The sequence below is a fragment of the Capra hircus genome, chromosome 14 (genome assembly GCF_001704415.2).
Source record: "Capra hircus breed San Clemente chromosome 14, ASM170441v1, whole genome shotgun sequence".
Classification (NCBI taxonomy): Eukaryota; Metazoa; Chordata; class Mammalia; order Artiodactyla; family Bovidae; genus Capra; species Capra hircus.
Genome location: NC_030821.1, coordinates 41,517,975 through 41,534,690, shown reverse-complemented (window position 1 = coordinate 41,534,690; position 16,716 = coordinate 41,517,975).

The following is a 16,716-nucleotide window of genomic DNA, read 5'->3' as shown; positions in this document are numbered from 1 at the left end:
TATTGCTAATGGTTATGTCCCATCAGACTATAGGGCAAAAAATCATGTTCATGCATATTGATTTTTTTCCTTTTACTCATTAACAGCTTATTTTTTATTTCTGTATAATACACATATTTCTTTGTTGTTTTTAAAGTAAATAGATACATTTAAAATAAACTGCTATAACAATTCATATGTGGGTACCAGCTTTGACTACTTTTAGAGACACAAAACAATAAATATATGAATTTTAAATTATATAATTTTTTTTTACTCTTTTATCTAAAATCATATAGATACTTATTCTAAAAGTTTTGAATGGATCTAAAAGGTTCTTCATTTTGGGAATTGTAAGTTTAGCCTTTAATGCATAAATGGAGTTAAAGTATTTATAAATCAACTATAACTAAAATAAAAAAGATTGATACAAAGTGATAGAAGATGTAGTGATGCAAATAATTTAAAAAATTAATTCTAATTGGCCAGAGTATGAATAGCCTGTCTCTCAGTTTTCTTTTAGCAAAACGGGGGATATTAACCCTTATCACTGACTCAGTCAATATCAGACACATTTACAGAAAAATTAAAACTTAGGGTAATAATGTTGCACTTCAAAAAGTACCTCCTGGAACAGAGTAATGAAATACATAATGGAACGATGCTCTTCCTGGAAAATTCAGTTTTTCTTATTGTGTTAATACAAAATAAAGATATTTTTCAAGAAAGAAAGAAAAAAAAACTTAAAAGAGCCTTCTTATAAAAATAAACTCTCTCCCCTCACACAGACAGTAACTTCCCAGCTCTCACATTTAAAATTTAATAATCCCTAAAATATGACTTCTTATTATGTTCATTAACTAAGAATAATCAACATAAGGACAAAGGTATGCCTTAGTTATCTCATTATAGAAACGAAAGAAAGTGCAGTCACTTAGTCGTGACCAACTCTTTACAACCCTACGGACTGTAGCCTACTAGCCTCCTCCATCCATGGGATTTTCCAAGCAAGAGTACTGGAGTGGGTTGCCATTTCCTTCTCCAAGGGATCGTCCCGACCCAGGGATTGAACTTGAGTCTCCCGCATTTCAGGCAGATGCTTTAATGTCTGAGCCACCAGGGAAGCCTCACTTTATCATAGTTAAAAAAAAAAAAAAAAAGATTTATTTCATCATAGTTCCCAAGTAAATTTTTCCTTGCATGGTAACAAATTTTTAGAAAATTAGCATTCACATGAGCAGAGTAAATCTTTTACTAACTGAAGTTATATAACCCTTTTGGAAGTGACAATGCTGAACCATTATCTAAAACTGCTTTTTTTAAAAATTGTTTTTTGTTGTCATCTGATCTTGAGCAAAACTTGCAAGACTATATTTTAAATTTTTGTCTTACCAACATTATGAAAACCCTGCCAAGCTTTTTGTTTAAAGTATAAAGTGATTCTAAGTTTTGGGTTTTGAGAATTCCTGAGTGGCCATGAGAGGAAAAAAATTCTGAAAGTTTTAGGCTTGTAAAAAGTTGAAAGTTATGTGGTACTTATATTTAGAGCAGACTCAGTTGAACAGTTTCAGGTTACTGAATGAGCTTAGTAGAATAACAAAATATTGCTACTGCAGAAATAAGTTACTCTGTCACTAGGGATTGCCAGAAGAATCTACTTACATTTGAAAAAAATATCAAAGAAATGAAACTCAGAATTGAAGCAAAAATTGCGCCCCCCACCATAAAAAAAATGCTCCATGAAAAAGGTGAGAGGAAATAATTTAACTTTGCTTTATTTTTTTAGTTATAAATACATATATAAAATATTTATATGAAGTTTATAAAAGATCTTTTTCAGTTCAAATGAAGCCTGTTTTAGGCAGTGAAAACCATAGTGTAGAATGAGCTGAATATTGGAACTGAATTCCAACGTTTTTTTTTCTATTTAAGTGGTAGTTGGTAAGATTTTTTTTAAAGCATCAAGCATACTATTATTATATGCAAAGCTTCATTGAATAAATGTTAAATCTTCTGTGTAAATTAAGTATGAATAAAATGCTTATACATTCAGTTATACATTGTGTGTGTGTGTTCAGTCATGTCTGACTCTTTGCGGGTTACTCTTTGTAACCTGCCAGGCTTCTCTGAACATAGAATTTCCCAGGCGAGAATACTGGAATGGGTTGCCATTGCTTCCTGCAGGGGATTTTCCCAACCCAAGGATCGAAGCGGTGTCTCCTGCATTGGCAGGTGGATTCTTTACCACTAGAGCCACCAGGGAAACCCCAGTTATACATTACCTTTTAAAAATAATTTCAAAAAAAAAATAATTTCAAAGACCAATGTTAAAATTTTAAGTCTTTACATTTAGGGGTTCTGATATAGAGTCAAAAATCATAAAGGTCACATGCCCAACTTATTAATTTCTCAATTTTTTTTGACTATAAGTGCATTTCCAGTGACCATAAGCTTTATTACCGAGTAAATTTTGTTAAAGATGTTACAGTTTTATATACTGATATACTCATGTTTCATGAAAGAAATATTTACATGTCTATGTTTACCTACTTACAGAGAAAGATTTCTGAGTTAGGAACAAACAATTTCAAAGGAAATTGGAGTTGATAAAGGTGATTGATCTATCATTCACATCCATACGTGCATATTTTGTCTTACGTTTCTTTCAAGATAACATGTTGATATTTGCACTACTTTGTAAACATATTCACAATAATCATTTAGATATTATTTCCATGTTTAACTGGTTTAGTATTCATAATTAGTTCTTTTATATGACAGATTTCCCTTATGAGCTCTTTACATTTCTTACTATCTTAATTGGGTAAATGTATTAGTTTGTCAGGACTCCTAGAGCAAAGTAACACATACCGGGTATTTTAAAAAACAGAAATATATTGCCTTACATTTCTGGAGGCTAGGAGTTTGAGATCAAGATGTTAACAGGGTTGGTTCCTTTTGAGATTGATGAAGGATGTGTTGTATGTTTCTCTCCCACCTGGCCATCTAGTGTTCCTGGGTTCCTGCTGCATTACTCCAATCTCTGCCCTCATCTTCACATGATATTCTCCCCATGAGTGTGTATATGTTTGTGTATCCAAAGTCCCCTTTTTATAAAGACACCAGTCATATTGGACTAAGGCCTACATCACTCTAGTATGACCTTGTCTTAATTAACTACATCAGTAATGGTCACATTACCCAATGAGGTCACATTCGGAGGCACTGCATTTAGGACTTCAACACATGAATTTTGAAGGTGACACAAATCATGTTCACATAACAGTTAGTATATTTTTAATAAAAAATACTATTGGTGGAGTAACACGAGTAATATGTTTTCTAGTCCTTTTGTAACTGAGAATGTTTTTTAGTTCCTTTTGTATACAAACAATATTTTTGCTAACTATTAAATTTTGTAATCATTCTTTGGACAAAAGAACTTGGAGAATATACCCCAAGATCAGGTTTTGAAACAAGATTGATTGTATTTTCTTTGTGAACAATTTTTATTATTCTTGACCACCATATATTTGAAGGCATTTTTTTCTTTCTCACAGATATTGCAAATGTACTTGCCACACAGTAAACCAATTTAATTTTCAAAATCTGATAGTATTAGTTAAGATGTGGGTTTTGCCATTGAAAAATGTGACAATAGTTCACAAGAGCTTGACTCATAAAAATTTATTTCTTATTTAATTCTCTTTCTTTGAAAGATCCTTTATGTTCAAGGCTTTCCTCCATGAAGTCATCAGGGTCCCAGGTTTGCTCTACCCTGATGCTAGTCACCCTCAGTGTCTAGCTTTCATCTTCTGATCTGAAATGCTTATTCCAATTGCTGCCAACTTATGCCCTCTCCAACTACAGAAGGAAGAAATGCAAACACATGGTTATTTGTGTTAGGGTACTGACTAGAAATTGTACACATAGCTTTTCCTCCTATGCTATGGAACAAAAATTAGACACATAGCCACACTCAATTTCAGCAAAACTGGAGAAATATAGTATTTCCATGGGGAGCCGAGTGCTCAACTAAAAATTATATTAATGTAGAAGAAAACAATATTTAAAGAGACAGATAGTAGGCACTGCTATAGTTTACACTTTCCTTCTCCTAAATTCATTTGTAAATGTCTTTTCATGTATTTGAATATATTTGCCTTTTTTTTTTTTCCAGAGAATAACCCTCAATATTTCATCCACCTCAGTGTTCCATCCAGTTAGTGTGTCCTACTCAAATTCTAGGATCTCTGGAAAATGTGTAGTCCTAATTGTTAGGTCTGAATCTGCCTTTTCATTGCCCAGCATCTACTAAATTACAAGACATGTTATCTATCTCCTTCTAGTCACCTCTCATAACCAATATGGAATATAATAAGAACATATCAACAACAGATCTTACAATGACTGTAGCAAAGGGATGTTGGCTACTCCAGGTCACCCAGGGATGCTGCCCCATTGCAAAGGGTAATGGTTTCCATGCTAAGGAAGCAGACATGCATGTTGGTCTTGCAGTCTGCCACCAGCCAGAGCTTCAAGGAGTTGTTAACTGTGATCCCCTCCAACACCTTATCAGGCTCTGTCTGCCACATGCAGATTCTGGCTCATCTGCAGATTCTGGCTGATCCATCATGGCCTCCTCTGCATTGGAGTGAGTAGAATATTTCTCAGTGTGATGGATTCTGGAGAGAAGCTCCTCAATCACATTTTGATAGTCTTCCAGTGTTGTTCCCTGAGTCATACACATGGAAAAGAAAGTTTAGGTTTTTTTTTGTGTGTGTGTACACCCGTGCCTGCTCCTCCCCTACTCTGGTGTCCATGGGTTGGAAGTAAGACATAATGATCAGGAAGTCCTCAACATTGACCTCCTGGGCCAGGTCACTGACCCCCTTGCACACTTTCATGTGATCAAAGAAGTCAGATGGCTATTTGGATCATATTTTGTCAAGCTCCAATTCTGGGACTTGGTTGAAGTTCTCTTTAGGAATGGTTAAACCATCCCTATTTCTTAAGTTCAGCTTCTTAAACTCAGCTTCTTAAATCTCCATTGGAACTGTTGAGAAGCCTGTCTAGTCCATTAGCTCCTGCACGTTTTGGGTTGGAGGTGGGTGGAGCCCATGGTGTTATTGGCAGGGGATGTTGGTAATGAATTTCTTGCAGGGTGAGAACTGGCACTGACTCTGCAACACCTGGTTAGGCCTTGGATCTAAGGGTGAAGATGCCAGGGATGGGTATGAGCCACAGGTCAAGAAGCTTAGGCAAAGAAAAAATAGTCATCCAAAGAGTAAAGAAAGACGTAAAAGTGTCACTATTTGCAGATGTTATTATATTTCTTTTGAAAATCCTAAATATTCCACCAAAAATCTATTAGAACTAATAAACAAATTAAGTAAAGTTGTAGAATACAAAGTCAATATAAAAAGCTCTTGTATTTCCACACAATAACAAGACTATCAGAAAGAAATTAATAAAAACAATCCACAACTGCACCCTCAAAAATAAAATACCTAGAAATATATTTATCCAAGGAAATGAAAGACCTATACAATGAAAAATATGATATTGATGAAAGAAATTGATGAATTATTATTGTGGAAATAACCATACTACTCAAAGCACAAAAGACCCCAAAAGTCAAAGCAATCTTGAGAAAGAACAAAGCTAGAGGTATCACATTTCCTGATTTTAAACTCTATTACAAAGCTATAGTAAACAAAACAGCATGGTATTAGCATAAAAATAGACACACAGATTGATGGAAAAGAAAAGAGAGCTTAGAAATAAATCCACTCATATATGTTCAAATAATTTGTCAAAAATAAGAGATTAATATGCAAAGTACATGAAGGATTCATATAACTTAATGAGTGGCACAATAATAAAGAATCCACTTCCCAGTGCAGGTTGATGCAAGAGATATGGGATGGATCCCTGGGTTGAGAAGATCCTCTGGAGTAGAAATGGCCTGCTCCAATATTCTTGCCTGGAAAATGACATGGGCAGAGGAGCTTGGAGGACTACAATCCACAGGGTCAAAAAGAGTTAGACGCAACTGAACGCACACAAACACACACATCCAAGATACATAAAAAACTCATAAAACTTGATATCAAAACAAAAACAAATATCAAAAGAAAAAAATCTAAAACACCAAAAAGCAATTTGATTAAAAAATGGACAGAGGATCTGAATAAACATTTTTCTAAAGGAGAACTACAGATATATGGCCAATGGTACATAAGAATGTGTCTGAATATCACTAATTATTAGGGAAATGCAAATCAAAATCACATTGAGATATACCTCACATCTGCTAAGTTGGCTATTATAAAAAAGACAGAAATAACAAGTATTGGTGAGGATATGGAGAAAAAGAAACCATTCTGCACTATTTGAGAGAATGTAAATTGGTGTAGCCACCAAGGAAAACAGTATGAAAAGTGAAAAGTGAAGTCGCTTAGTTGTGTCTGACTCTTTGTGACCCCATGGACTGTAGCCTATCAGGCTCCTTCCTCCATAGGATTCTCCAGGCAAGAGTACTGGAGTGGGTTTCCATTTCCTTCTCCAGAGGATCTTCCTGACCCAGGGATCAAACCTGGGTCTCCCGCCTTCCAGGCAGACGCTTTAAACTCTGAGCCTTCAGGGAAGCCCAAAGAAAACAGTCTGCTGCTGCTGCTGCTGCTAAGTCGCTTCAGTCGTGTCCAACTCTGTGCGACCCCATAGATGGCAGCCCATCGGGCTCCTCCGTCCCTGGGATTCTCCAGGCAAGAACACTGAAGTGGGTTGCCATTTCCTTCTCCAATGCATGAAAGTTTAAAGTGAAAGGGGGGAAAAAAAAAGGAAAAAAAAAGTGAAAGGGAAGTCGTTCAGTAAGGTTCTTAAAAAAAATTAAATAGAAATATGCTATAATCTAGCAACTTCACTTCTGGTATTTATGTGAAGGAAACAAAAACACTAATTCAGAAAGATATATGCACCCCAGTATACATTGTAGCATTATTCACAATAGCCAAGAATGACTAAAGAAATTGTAGTATACACACACACACACACACACACACACACACACACTCACACATATGTAATTCAGTCATAAAAAAAGAGACGGAAATCTTGCCTTTTGTGACAACAAGGAAAGACCTTAAGGGTATTAGTCTAAGTAAATTTAGTCAGAGAAAGACAAATAGCATATGACCTCACTTACAAATGAAATCTGAAACAGATAAACAAAACCAAAATAAAAAACAAAACTGAACCCACAGAGAGTATATTGGTGGTTGATAGAGGTGGGGTGTGGGGAGTAAATAAAATGGGTGAAGGTGGTCAAAATGTACAAACTTCCAGTTATAAAATCAATAAGTACTGTGGATGTAATGTACAGCATAGTGACTATAGTTAATGACACTCTATTATGTATTTGAAAGTTCCTAAGAGAGTTGTTCTCATCACAAGAAAAATATCTGTAAAGTGATGGATTTTAACTATATTTATTGTAATGATCATTTATCAACACGTGCAAATACCTAATTATGTTATACACTTGAAACTAATATAATACAATACATTTTATTTTATCTGGTAAAATATTATTTTCTTTTACTTGGAAAGTGAAGCCCAAGGTCATACAGTTAAAAAACAGATTTCTCTTCTTCAAACATTTCAGCCATCAAATATCTATGCTTACTTTAAGCCAGGAAGAGCTAGGTAAATATTTCCTGTCCCATAGTAGGGAAGAAAGTGGCAGAGGTGTAGGAGATGACATTGTAGTGCCTTAGAGTTTTTTTCTGATACAAACCAGCTTCTCCAAAAAGCTGTCCAGCTGGATAATTTTGAACTTTCCTCAGGGAATCTCCTATGGGTACTCTCCAAATGTGGCTCTTTGTGTATGGCCCTGCACTTTCTTGTACACCAGATATTCAGGAAAGCTGAAAAAATCAAGATGTAACAGGGATTCCCTGAGGGTACTGATGATGACAGAACCATTTCTAGAAGAGGCCATTATTCTTGATGGCAGCCTTACTGGGAACAGCAGAAGGCCTCTAGCAGTCAACACCAATGAGACTTGAGGCCAGAAACAGAACTGCCGTGTATGTAAGTGAAAGTACTATGGCTCTCATGGTGAGAAGTACAGACTTATCTCGTAAGTCTTCTCTATTTCCAAACTTTGTAGGAAGGGGTATGATATTAGATGCTCAGAAGATAGCTTTAATAAATCAGTGTGTTTACATTTAAGTGATTTTTTTTCACTCCATGATGGGGTATGTTGGGAGAGGATGAGTAGAAAATTGAAAGTGGCAAAAGAAAATGGGAAGATCAGTTTTTCATTTTTTTTAATTTTTAATTTTATTATTATTATTATTATTTTGGTGGTTTTTGCCATACATTCACATGAATCAGCCATGGGTATACATGTGTTCCCCTTCCTGACTCTCCCTCTCACCTCCCTCTCCATCCAGTCCTTCAAGGTCATCCCAGTGCATCATCCCCTTGAGTACCCTTCCTCATACATCAAACCTGGACTGGAGAAAAACAGTTTTCTAAAAGAAGCATTTATTTATTTTTGGCTACAGGTCTAAGTTGCAGCATTCAGGATCTTCACTGTGTCACTCGGAGTCTTTAACTGTGGAGCACAAACTTTTAGTTGCATATGTGGGCTACACTTTGGGGTGCTCAGGCTTAGTTGCTTCATGACATGTAGGATCTTTCCCAACCAGATATCAAGCCCGAGTTTCCTGCATTTGAAGGTGGATTCTTAACCACTGGACCACCAAGAACGTCCCTGTTTTTGTTTTTGTTTTTAATTGTTTTACCCCAACGTGAGGACAGCCTAAATATTATATCTCCTCCTTTGAAATCAATATATGGCATTGAGCTTCACAATGTTATATCAGTGCAATTTATGAAAAGATGATAGAATGCCTTCTTTTTTAGGCAAGTCATGTCATTTTATTTAATCATTTTATATGACATACTTCATGTTTTACCTTATCGAAAAGTGAAAGTGAAAATGAAGTCGCTCAGTCATGTCCAACTCTTTGCCTCCCCATGGACTGTAGCCTAGCAGGCTTTCCATACATGGGATTTTCAAGGCAAAAGTACTGGAGTGGGTTGCCATTTCCTTCTCCAGGGGATCTTCCCAACCAGGGATCCAACCCCAGTCTCCCGCATTGTAAGCAGACACTTTTACCGTCTAAGCCACTGGGGAGGCAATGAAATAACACTACCTTTCATGGAAACTTGACTAAATATGTTGCAAAGAATACTGGATATGAATTGGGAGATTAGTCATAGTCATTTGAATCTTAAAGGAGTGTAAAATATTTTTACATTTTATTCATTTATTCATAAACTAGACATTTATTGAGAGGTTAGTCTGTATAAGTCATTTAGGTAAATGATGACCTAAGAAAAAATGTTTATGCCCTCAAAGAGCATATAGTTTATTAGAAAAGAATGTTTAAACAGTTTCAGAATAATAAAATCAAAATTAAAATAAAAATACTGTACTGTACTAAACAGGTACCTCAATGAGAGAATATTCAATTCTTTCCTGGAGCGGAAGGACTCAGAAAAATTGTATAGGGATGACACACTACAACAACTTAAAATGCCAATTAAAAAAAAAATAGTTTAAGTAAGTGGGATTGTTCTTTAAAATATGAGAAATATAAATAAAATAGGTCTATAAAGTATTTATCATTTAAAGCATCCAAAGTTTCTTCTAAATATTTAGAGAATGTCTAAATAATGGTAGAAGTGAAAGTATTAGTCTCTCAGTCATGTCTGACTCTTTGCAACCCCATGAACTGTAGCCCACCACACTCCTCTGTCCATGGAATTCTCCAAGCAAGAATACTGGAATGGGTAGCCATTCCCTTCTCCAGGGAATCTTCCTGACCCAGGGATCAAAACTGAGTCTCTTGTATTGCAGGCAGATTCTTTACCATCTGAGCGACAAGGGAAGCCTAAATGGTACTAAATTAAACTGAATAAGAAAAATGTGTTCAATTTGAAGAGCTAAAGTGTGCAAGTTCATAAGGTTTTAAAATTTTTAGGCATAAGGGAAAGCTGTTTCATAATGGAGGCAAATGGGCAAAGATTTATTGATGTTTTTCCATTGACTTCTGATAGTCCATCAATTTTGTTAACATATTAGCATTTAGTCCTATGTTGGCTCATTTAATTTTTTCTTTTAGTTGTTTACATTTTTTTTCTCTTTAAGTTATTTATAGGATTTTGAGTGTGTTAAGTATTATTTTCTGTATTTATCCTGTTTTAATTTTATAAAGAATTTTATTTTTGGCTATGTAGACTAACATCATAAGCAGGTTTCAGAATTATATTTTCTTAGGTGACTTGGAGGCTTCCCTAGTGGCTCAGACAGTAAAGAATCTCCCACAGTGTGGGAGAACCCTGCAATGTGTCAGACACCAGTTCAGTTCCTGGGTCAGGAAGACCTAGAGGAGGAAATGTCAACCCACTTCAGTATTCTTGCCTGGAGAACCCTATGGACAGAGGAGCCTGGCGGGCTACAGTCCATGGGGTCGCAGAAAGTCGGACAGGACTGAGCAACTAACACTTGGGGGGCTTCCCAGGTGGCACCAGCACCTGCCTGTGAAGGAGACATAAGTGATGTGGTTTCCATCCCTGTGTCTGGAAGATCCCCTGGAGGAAGACATGACAACCCACTGCAGTATTCTTCTCTGGGAAATTGCATGGGCATAGGAGATAGGCTACAATCCATGGAGTCTCAAAGACTCTGATGCAACTGAAGCAACTTAGCATGCACAGGTAACTTGGATTGTGTTCAATAACATGGATAGTATCTCTGCATTCTGTTTTCTTTATTTCAATAGTCAGAAGTTTTATTTAATGTCAAAAGTTACATTGTATATTGATAAACAGATTTTAAATTCCTTTATTTATTTATTTTCTGTTTTATATTGTTGATACTGAAACAGGATACCCTGGTGGCTCAGACAGTAAAAAATATTCCTACAATACAGAAGTCCTGGGTTCGATCCCTGTGCTGGGAATATACCTGAAGAAGGAAATGGCAACCCACTCCAGTATTCTTGCCTAGAGAATTCCATGTACAGAGAAGCCTGGCAGGCTGTGGTCCATGGGGTCTCAGAGTACACATGATTAAGGGACTAACACTTTTATTTCAATAGACAAAACATTCTTATTAAATTTTAGTGTTATCTGGAAGTGTAATATTCTAAAGTACTACCTTATTTATTGAATTAGGAAGTTTAATAGTGCATATTAATGATATTCAATAGATTTTAAGTAATAACTTGAATAGATGTGTCCCATTTACTTTTAGGATTTCTTTTTTCACATTTGGATATATACATATTGCATATGTACTTCCCTGGTGACTCAATGGTAAAGAATCTGCCTGCAGTGCTGGAGTTTCAGGAAACTTAAGTTCGATCCATGGGTTGGGAAGATCCCCTGGAGGAGGATAAGGCAACCCAACCAGTATTCTTGCCTTGAAAACACCATGGACAGAGGAGCTGGTGGACTACAGTCCATAGGGTTGCAAAGAGTCAGACAGGACTGAGCACATTTCACATGAGACACGTAGATATACAGATATAAATATATAGAGAGACATAGTGTTGATGGAAAATGGGATCTCTGGAAAAACTTTTTACTTTTTTTTCTCTTAGTGAGGACAATTTGACTCATACACCATTGTTCTGATTCAACCAAACACTTTTCCAGAATTTTATCATATGCGTTTATTTCAACAGGTCTCTAATTCGAAAAGTATACTGGAAAAAAAAAGTAAAAAATAAAATTTAGAAATCCTTGATTTAAAACAGAATGTATAATTTTGCAGTACAATTCCCATCATAGTTCCATATGATGATAATAAAATCTAATTAAGTTTGAAGTCATATTCTACACCTCCATTTACCACATTTGGGTAACAGTTGCACTATTTACTCTATGTTGCCCCAGAACTTCAGGAAATTCTCCCAGGAAGGTCATTCAGAATTGACATGGTGCCAACTTAAAAAAAAAACTATTAAAAATTAATTTTTGTGCCTCATTAACTTTTAGATGCTACAGAAAAACATGTCACTTTTCCCACCACAAAGAACTTGCAATGTGATTAGGGAAATAAGACTGAGAAGATCAATAAAGTCAAAAGGATTAGGTTCTAATCATTTTCATAGTTTTACTTGTACTTCTATATAGCAAGAGCAAAATACTAATACCAAGTCATATACTACAAATATTAAATATGCCTGTGAAAAGGTTGTGCAATTTACACTTCAACCTTGCATTTCCAAAGACAGGGTGGTAATGTTCATCAGTGCATAGTTGGGAATCCTGTGTTTCTCAGAACTTTATCTGTCCTACAGACAAAACATATGAGACACAAACTGTCTGAGATCATTTTCAAACTTGGATAAGTCATAGATCCAGTGACCATAAAACCCAGTGCAAGAATTACACACCTTGAGGACCAGTCAGTTGAGAAACCACTCAAATAACCAAAAATCAGGAAGAACTCGATATGTCTTCATCACAGTGAAGGAGGATTGTAAGTCAGAGCCAAAGGGAAAGATTTGTAAGTTTGGTTTGTGGAAAAGTTTTCTAAATTTCATCACAAACTGTCCAATTTATCTTCTAATATTTATGCTAAAAGTAAATAAAGTAAAGGAAGGCCTTGTTATAATTTTTCATAAAAAAGACAGTGAAGAATTTAATAACCTCTGATTATGTAGAAATGCTATAAACCATAAAAATGAGACGGGAAAAGGACAGAGAGTGGAAGATACAATAAATGGTACAGTGCAGTTCAGTTCAGTCGCTCAGTCATGTCCAACTCTTTGCAACCTCATGAATCACAGCACGCCAGGCATCCCTGTCCATCACCATCTCCCGGAGTTCACTCAGACTCACGTCCATCAGGTCCGTGATGCCATCCAGCCATCTCATACTGGTCGTCCCCTTCTCCTACTGCCCCCAATCTCTCCCAGCATCAGAGTCTTTTCCAATGAGTCAACTCTATTCATGAGGTGGCCAAAGTACTGGAGCTTCAGCTTTAGCATCATTCCTTCAAAAGATATCCCAGGGCTGATCTCCTTCGGAATGGACTGATTGGATCTCCTTGCAGTCCTAGGGACTCTCAAGAGTCTTCTCCAACACCACAGTTCAAAAGCATCAATTCTTCAGCTCTCAGCCTTCTTCACAGTCCAACTCTCACATCCATACATGACCACAGGAAAACCATTGTCTTGACTAGACGGACATTAGTCGGCAAAGTAATGTCTCTGCTTTTGAATATGCTGTCTAGGTTGGTCATAACTTTTCTTCCAAGGAGTAGGCATCTTTTAATTTCATGGCTGAAGTCACCATCTGCAGTGATTTTGGAGCCCCAAAAAATAAAGTCTGACACTGTTTCCACTGTTTCCCCATCTATTTCCCATGAAGTGATGGGACCGGATGCCATGATCTTCGTTTTCTGAATGTTCAGCTTTAAGCCAGTTTTTTCACTCTCCTCTTTCACTTTCATCAAGAGGGTTTTTAGTTCCTCTTCACTTTCTGCCACATGGGTGGTGTCATCTGCATAGCTGAGGTTATTGATATTTCTCCCGGCAATCTTGATTCCAGCTTGTGTTTCTTCCAGCCCAGCGTTTCTCATGATGTACTCTGCATATAAGTTAAATAAGCAAGGTGACAATATACAGCCTTGACGTACTCCTTTTCCTATTTGGAACCAGTCTGTTGTTCCATGTCCAGTTTGAACTGTTGCTTCCTGACCTGCAGACAGATTTCTCAAGAGGCAGCTTAGGTGGTCTTGTATTCCCATCTCTTTCAGAAGTTTCCACAGTTTATTGTGATCCACACAGTCAAACGCTTTGGCATAGTCAATAAAGCAGAAATAGATGTTTTTCTGGAACTCTCCTGATTTTTCGATGATCCAGTGGACATTGGAAATTTGATCTCTGGTTCCTCTGCCTTTTCTAAAACCAGCTTGAACATCAGGAAGTTCACAGTTCACGTATTGTTGAAGCCTGGCTTGGAGAATTTTGAGCATTACTTTACTAGCATGTGAGATGAGTGCAATTGTGCGGTAGTTTGAGCATTCTTTGGCATTGCCTTTCTTTGGGATTGGAATGAAAACTGACTTTTTCCAGTCCTGTGGCCACTGCTGAGTTTTCCAAATTTGTTGGCATATTGAGTGCAGCACTTTCACAGCATCATCTTTCAGGATTTGAAACAACTCCACTGGAATTCCATCACCTCCATTAGCTTTGTGCATAGTGATGCTTTCTAAGGCCCACTTGACTTCACATTCCAAGTAGTCTGGCTTTAGATTAGTGATCACATAGTCCTGATTATCTGGGTCGTGAAGATCTTCTTTGTACAGTTCTTCTGTGTATTCTTGCCACCTCTTCTTAATATCTTCTGCTTCTGTTATGTCCAGACCATTTCTGTCTTTTATCGAGCCCATCTTTGCATGAAATGTTCCCTTGGTATTTCTAATTTTCTTGAAGAGATCTCTAGTCTTTCCCATTCTGTTCTTTTCCTCTTTTTTTTGCATTGATCACTGAAGAAGGCTTTCTTATCTCTTCTTGCTATTCTTTGGAACTCTGCATTCAGATGCTTATATCTTTCCTTTTCTCCTTTGCTTTTCACCTCTCTTCTTTTCACAGCTGTTTGTAAGGCCTCCCCAGACGGCCATTTTGCTTTTTTGCATTTTTTTTTTCCATGGGGATGATCTTGATCCCTGTCTCCTGTACAATGTCATGAACCTCATTCCATAGTTCATCAGGCACTCTGTCTATCAGATCTAGGCCCTTAAATCTATTTCTCACTTCCACTGTATAATCATAAGCGATTTTGTTTAGGTCATACCTGAATGGTCTAGTGGTTTTCCCTACTTTCTTCAATTTGAGTCTGAATTTGGTAATAAGGAGTTCATGATCTGAGCCACAGTCAGCTCCTGGTCTTGTTTTTGTTGACTGTATAGAGCTTGTCCATCTTTGGCTGCAAAGAATATAATCAATCTGATTTCAGTGTTGACCATCTGGTGATGTCCATGTGTAGAGTGTTCTCTTGTGTTGTTTGAAGAGGGTGTTTGCTATGACCAGTGCATTTTCTTGGCAAAACTCTATTAGTCTTTGCCGTGTTTCATTTCGCATTCCAAGGCCAAATTTGCCTGTTACTCCAGGTGTTTCTTGACTTCCTACTTTTGCATTCCAGTCCCCTATAATGAAAAGGACATCTTTTTTGGGTCTTAATTCTAAAAGGTCTTGTAGGTCTTCATAAAACCGTTCAACTTCAGTTTCTTCAGCGTTACTTATATAACCGTGATATTGAATGGTTTGCCTTGGAGACGAACAGAGATCATTTTGTCGTTTTTGAGATTGCATCCAAGCACTGAATTTCAGACTCTTTTGTTGACAATGATGGCTACTTCATTTCTTCTGAGGGATTCCTGCCCGCAGTATGAGATATAATGGTCATCTCAGTTAAATTCACCCATTCCAGTCCATTTTAGTTCGCTGATTCCTAGAATGTCGATGTTCACTCTTGCCATCTCTTGTTTGACCACTTCCAATTTGCCTTGATTCATGGACCTGACATTCCAGGCTCCTATGCAATATTGCTCTTTACAGCATCGGATCTTGCTTCTATCACCAGTCACAACCACAACTGGGTATTGTTTTTGCTTTGGCTCCATCCCTTCATTCTGTCTGGAGTTATTTGTCCACTGATCTCCAGTAGCATATTGGGCACCTAATGACCTGGGGAGTTCCTCTTTTGGTATCCTATCATTTTGCCTTTTCCTACTGTTCATGGGGTTCTCAAGGCAAGAATACTGAAGTGGTTTGCCATTCCCTTCTCCAGTGGACCACATTCTGTCAGACCTCTCCACCATGACCCGCCCATCTTGGGTTGCCCTGCGGGTATGGCTTGGTTTCATTGAGTTAGACAAGGCTGTGGTCCTAGTGTAATTAGATTGACTAGTTTTCTGTGAGTATGGTTTCAGTGTGTCTGCCCTCTGATGCCCTCTTGCAACACTTACCATCTTACTTGGGTTTCTCTTACCTTGGGCGTGTGGTATGCCTTCACGGCTGCTCCAGCAAAGCACAGCTGCTGCTCCTTACCTTGGATGAGGGGTATCTCCTACCCCCTCCCGTTCCTGACCTTCAACGTGGGATAGCTCCTCTAGGCCCTCCTGTGCCTGCACAGCCACCGCTCCTCGGGTTGCTCCTCCTGGCTGCCTGCCCTGGCCTCGGGTGTGGGTGGCTCCTCCCAGCTGCTGCCCCTGACCTTGGGCTCGGGGTGTCTCCTCAGGTTCACCGCCCCTGGCCTCGGGTGCGAGGTGGCTTCTCCTGGCCACCCCTGACCTCGGACATGGGTGTCTCCTCCTGGCCTCCATTGGCCTGTGACACGGGTTAGCTCCTCCCAGCCACCGCCCTGACCTCGGACGCGGGTCTCTCCTCCGAGCTGCCGCCCCGACCTTGGATGCAGGGTAGCTCCTCTTGGCCGTTCCTGAGCCGTTGCAGCCTGGCACTCTAGGCCGCTGCCCCTGACCTCGGATGTGGGGTAGCTCCTTTCAGCCATGCTTAGTGCGCTGGCTCGCCACTGTCACCTGCGCTTGGTACAGTTTCTTTTTATTTTATAATAAACAATCATTTTATAATCAAGCATCACAAAGAAGTGTTAAAGGTATTAATGCAAGATATATATTTATATTTA